The following is a 6,000-nucleotide window of genomic DNA, read 5'->3' on the forward strand; positions in this document are numbered from 1 at the left end:
AGAGAGAGAGAGAGAGAGATCTGTTAAAGCAAACCAGCAAGTATCTATGATGTGGATAGAGTTTCCTGGAATCCAGAGGCAGGGTAGGATGGGGAAGATACAGGTTTGGTAGCTTCTGTGGGCGGATAAATAAGCCTTAATCAAAAGCTCAAGGGCTTAAACTAGGGGGAAATGATTCAGAAAAAATAACGCTATAAATAATGACTGAAGTTCACCTATGCTAAACATGAACTCCACTTCAGCTTTTCCTTCCTTCCTTCCTTCCTTCCTTCCTTCCTTCCTTCCTTCCTTCCTTCCTTCCTCTCTCTCTCTCTCTCTCTCTCTCTCTCTCTCTCTCTCTCTCTCTCTCTCTCTCTCTCTCTTTCCATCTCTCTCTCTCTCTTTCTTCCTTTTCTTTCATATACTGGAAATTAAATCCAGGACTGTAGGACATTCTCCCACCCCCTCCCTCTCTCAGAGTAGTTGTGCAGAGACTTGAACTCAGAACCTTGTACTGGTTAGGTAGGCACTCTACCACCTGAGTCACATTCCCAGCCTTTTATTGCCTTAGTTGCACGCGCGTGCGTTCGTGTGTGTGTGCATGTGCCTGTGCTAGTACTGGGACTTGAACTCAGGGCCTCACACTCTCACTTGTTTTATTGCCTGCACCTACCACTTGAGCCACATCTCTTTTTGTCACATGGCTGGGCTGACTTCAAACCACAATCCTTAGACCTCAGTTTCCTGAGTAGCTAGGATTACAGGTATAAGCCAATAGTGCCTGGCCACTTTAGTCATTTTTTTCAATAGGATGTTCTCACACTGCCATTCTCCTCATCTCTCTGTTTGGCTGAGTAGCAGCTGGGTATAACCCTATGCCAATTACTATTCTCTCATCTGCTGCTCACATAGAGAAATAGCTTAGAGATTCTGTCTAACCTTTGGAGGGAGTGGCACAATCCAATTTAGCATTCCTGCTTCCATAACCTTTCCTGGCTGGGGTGAGGACAAGGGAACCTGGCTACTGTTGCCTCACTTCCCATAGTGACTCCTATTTGTGGAACACTTTTGGTGAATGGATTCTCTTGACAGCACCCTGAAGGAGACCAGATGGGTACTTCTGACTTCATTCTGTCAGCTGTATGGCTTGTTCAAAATCAAAATGTCTACAAGTGGCAGCTCAGATGGAAGTATCCTTCATACTTAGTGTGTGACATAGTCCCTACCTTGCCAGTGGTCCCCAACTCCTTCTTGGGATAGCTTGGTTCCTCACATCTCAGTCCACCCACGATTGTATTTTTTAGAGTCCCCCAGGGGACTCATGTCTACCGGGATTATAGACGAACAGGTTACATATCACACTGTGTGACATCCCAGGGAGAGGCCATTTGAGCCCCTCTGCCTGGATTGCATAGGATACTGGAGGTGCAGGCTCTGAATAACTGCCAAACCATCAGAACATTTCTCCCACCACTCCCTCTGCATTTGCTGAACATTCACTGCAGGCTATAGATTGGCAGGGTCCCTCCCCTCCCCCCACACCGTGGACCAGGAGGAGGAGGGGTGGGGAGGAGGAAGAAGAGAAGGGGACAGGGAGAAGGGAGAGGAGCTTAAGCTTCTGAGTTCAGGCTCTCATCCAGGCACAAAACAATATGACAGTGAAAAGTAAGTAAAACAAAACCACTGAACTGTGCCATCTGAATGAGTAGATTTCTGGTATTACACCTAAGTGAAGTTGTTGCTAATACAAAACAAATCTGGGCTAAATGGTGCCTCTGTAATCCCAGTACTTGGAGGCAGAAGATGGAGAATTTGATGTCAGCCTGAGCTACATAGTGAGACATTGTCCTAAACAAAAACTCCAACATACCTAAAAAACTAAGGATTATATTGTTTACTCTGAACCCCGCTCCCAACTTCCAAAGTGCCATATTCCATGTACAGGTCCTTGTTTCCAAGGCTGACAGTCTGAGAAAAGAAATCATGGCGTGGGCAACCCTAAGGGAGAGCCACCACTCAAAAAAAATGAAGCCATAGTTTTGATTTGCACATTCTTGGAAGAGCTTCCTTTTGGGGGAACAAATTGAGTATCCCTAAGCAATCTACTATCTGCTAAAACATATATTTTAAAAAAAAAACCCAGATATGGGCCAGGTGCCTATAATCCTAGCCATTCAGGAGGCTGAGATCTGAGGATCATGGTTTGAAACTAGCCTGGGAAGAAAAGCCAGTGAGACACTTTATCTATTATCTCCAATTAACTATCAGAAAGCCAGAAGTGGAGCTGTGGCTCAAGTGGTAGAATGCTAGCCTTGAGCAAAAGAGCTCAGGGACAATGTCCAGACTGGTGTGTGCATACGCACATGCACACACAGACAGAAAGGGGAGAAAGAGTAGATAGTAGAGTAAAAACACCTGCCATGAGGCTGGGAGTTTGGCCTAGTGGTTAAAGTGCTTGCCTAGCATGCACAAAGACCCGGGTTCGATTCCTTGGTACCACATACATACAAAAAAGCCGGAAGTGGTGCTGAGGAAGCTCTAGCCTTGAGAAAGTCCAAGGACAGTGCTCAGGCCCTGAGCCAAAGCCCAGGACTGGCAACAACAACAACAACAACAAAAAACACTTGCCATTTTCACATTTTGAACTGAGGCTCTCACACTTGCTAAGCAAGTACTCCATCACCTCACCCATTTTTGCTTTCATTCTTTATTTTGTTTGCCAGTCCTGTTGCTTGAACTCAAGGCCTGGGTACTGTCTTTGGGCTTTCTGAAGGCTAGTGCTCTACTACTTGAGCCACAGCACTACTTCCGGCTTTTCCGTGTAAGTGGTTCTGAGGAATCGAACCCTGTTCTTCGTGCATGCTAGATAACACTCTACCACTAGGCCAAACTCCCAGCCCCTTGTTTTCATTATTTTCAAATACAATCTCAAGTTTTTGTCCACGTCAACTCTCAGACATTGATCATTCCATGCCTCCTGAGAACCTGAGATTACTGCAGGCATCATCACACTTAGCTTATTTGTTGAAAGAGATCCTCACTAACTTTCCCCCCAGACTTCAAACTGAAATTTTCCTGATCTCTACTTCCTGAATAGCTGGGATTAAAGGTGTGAACGACTTCACATCTGGCTCATAAAAGGATTTTTAAATTATACTGAGACATAGTCTTATACTAAGACAATGATAACTCCATATTTAATTAATACATGAATTTTTATGTCAAAATATAAATCCACTCTAAGTCTTCCCATTTTTCAAAATGAGCAAATTCTCACTTTATTTCAGGTAATTACAAGGTGTACGAGGCATCTGGCAGGAAAAGCTGGAAAATAAAAAGAAGCTCAGTGCTGTATGTGGATACTAAGTGGAAGCCAAAGCCTGTAGTACTGATATCTCAATATGGAAGCTTCTGTAAAGGAAAATGCTAGGAGGTCTGAAGCAAGAGAGTATTAAAAGGGGAGTTCTCTAAGGCTAGAAATGGAAAACTCAATACTCTACGGAATTTCTTATCTTTTTACAGAATTTCTATCAATATTGCTGTGATGGTTTTTTTGGTGTGTGTGTGTGTGTGTGTGTGTGTGTGTGTGTGTGTGTGTGTGCACATGCACATGGACACACACATAGGTAATGGGGGTGGAGCTTGAATTCAGAGCCTAGGTGCTGTCCTTTAGTATTTGGATTAGGCTTGTGCCCTACCACCTGAGCCACAGTTTCACTTCCAGATTTTTGGTAGTTAATTGGAGATAAGAGTTCCTTGGAGTTTTCTGCCTGGGTTGATTTTGAACCAGGATCCTCAATTTTCAGCCTTCTGGGTAGCTAGGACTACAGGCATGAGCTACTGGTGTCTGGGTTATGTTTCAATATTGTGAAGTGGAGCTTAGGTATGAGCAATGTATTAGTCACTTCCTGGCCTTTAAGATGCCATTTGGAAGTCACAGGAAAGAAAGATAATTCAGCTAGCTGTCCTTGAGAGTCCTATACCAGAATCATTGAGACTGTTTCTTGGCAGTGGATGGGTGTCATTTCCTCACTTGTCCAGTAGATGGAGACATTGACATTTCAGAAACTTAGTCCACCAGTTGTGTGTTTCAAACTAAGCCCATCCTTTGGAAGTTGACATAATAAAGGATATATTTTCTGTGTGTGACACATTTATTTCTCTCTCTTCTTTCTTTCCTTTTTCTTTCTTTCCTCTGTCTGTCTGTCTGTCATGGGGCTTGAACTCTGGGCCTGGGCATTGTCCCTGAGCTCTTCAGCTCAAGGCTACCGCTCTACCCCTTGAGCCAAGGGCCACTTCCGGTTTTTCTAGTGGTTAACTGGAGATAAGAGTTACACGAACTTTAATGCCCAGGGTGGCTTTGAACCGAGATCCTCAGATCTCAGCTAGGATTATGGGCGTGAGCCACTGCGCATGGCATTGTGTGACACATTTCTGAAATGGAAAACATTTGAAGTTTCTGAAGCACACCTACTTAAGGCATGAGACTGTGGGTGTGAGACAGGGTTGGGGGCATTCTGAGGATGAGAGGTGACTTACCCAATAGTCCTAACACAATGCCTGGCCTTTCCCTATCTCCACACCCAATCAGATTTGGGGTCTAGACTATCAGAGGAAGCCCAGAGGAAACATGGACACAGCTTTATCCTTCATTCTTTAACATGTCTGTAGGAAGCCTGAATGAGCTCAGTGCTTTGGCTCAACTCTTCTGCTGAGCCTGTGCTGTCATTGGGTCTTTTACTAAGGGGTGACAAACACAGCTCCTACCCAGGCTGTCCTTGTCTCTGTAATAACCAGCATGAAGGCCTGGGACGCCCCTCTGCTGCCTTCACATTCATTTGCCATCTGCCACCCCAACCCCATTCCCTCACTCATTCCATCCATTAGGCTGCAGGTGCATGCACGCCTTCCACTCTTCAAGTGTGTCACATTCCAGTTGTCTCCTTGGCCTTTGCACATGCTGTTTCCTGTTATTGAAGAAGACTTCTCAATTCCCTTCCCTTCCTTTGTCTGCTCAATTACTTTCCAGTCAGTCCCTTTATTTGGTCTAATTTGTCATTGCTGCATGCCTTTTTTGCTTTCCCCTTCCTATTTATGATGGTCCCTCCCACTTCCAGGTGGTCCTTTGCACGCTTCCATCACTGCTCCAAACACTGCATTGGAATTGTCCCCATCCCATCCACCACATACATTAGACACTCAATATGTGGTGATCAACTGAATGAGTGATGGTGGAAATAACATGTTTATGAGAAAGCTTTGAGTTCTCACCCGTAGGACTAGCACTTCAACCCTAGGACACAGGCTGGGACACGTGGGAAGCATGCTGAGCTCCAGGTTTCAATGCCTGGACTCCAGTCTAGGACCCGTCTATGAGCCAGCAGTGAGGCCTTTACTGACCACAACCCATCAAGATTGACAACAGCTGATCTGTAAGGTTTTTTTCTTATTCTAATATTTAATTTCGTTATGAGTGCGCAAAAATGTACACAGAACATCTAACAAACTTGTGAATTCCAAAACTGGGATATAGAGCCAGCTGCTGCTGGGTACATGCTTTTACTCCTAGCTACTTGTGAGGCTGAGGTCTATAGGATTGCATTTTGAGGCCAGCCCAAGCAGAAAAGTCTGCAAGACTCCATTTCTGAAATAACCAGCGAAAATCTGGATTGGAGATATGGCTCAAATGGTAGCATGCCAGGCAAGGAAGCAAGTTGAGCAAGTAAGTTCAAACCCCAGTGCTGGCACAAAGGAAAAAAAAGAGGATATAAATGGGAGCATACACTGAAGGCACATGTATGAACACAGCCAGCTGAAAATTGTCACAGCAGACACTTTACTTTTATTTATTTATTTTTATTTTTTATTGTAATTAATAAAAGGGTTACATGATATTTGCCATATAGAAGGTGCATTAATTCACATACACTGATACCCTTTCACATGTCTTGGTACCCTTTACCCTCCCCCCATCCCCCCACCCCCGTCTTGGTTTTCCCCCCTTCCCTATCAAATTTCAAA

This window comes from Megascapheus bottae, chromosome 20 (assembly GCF_031878675.1).
Source record: "Megascapheus bottae isolate mThoBot1 chromosome 20, mThoBot2.hap1, whole genome shotgun sequence".
Classification (NCBI taxonomy): domain Eukaryota; kingdom Metazoa; phylum Chordata; class Mammalia; order Rodentia; family Geomyidae; genus Megascapheus; species Megascapheus bottae.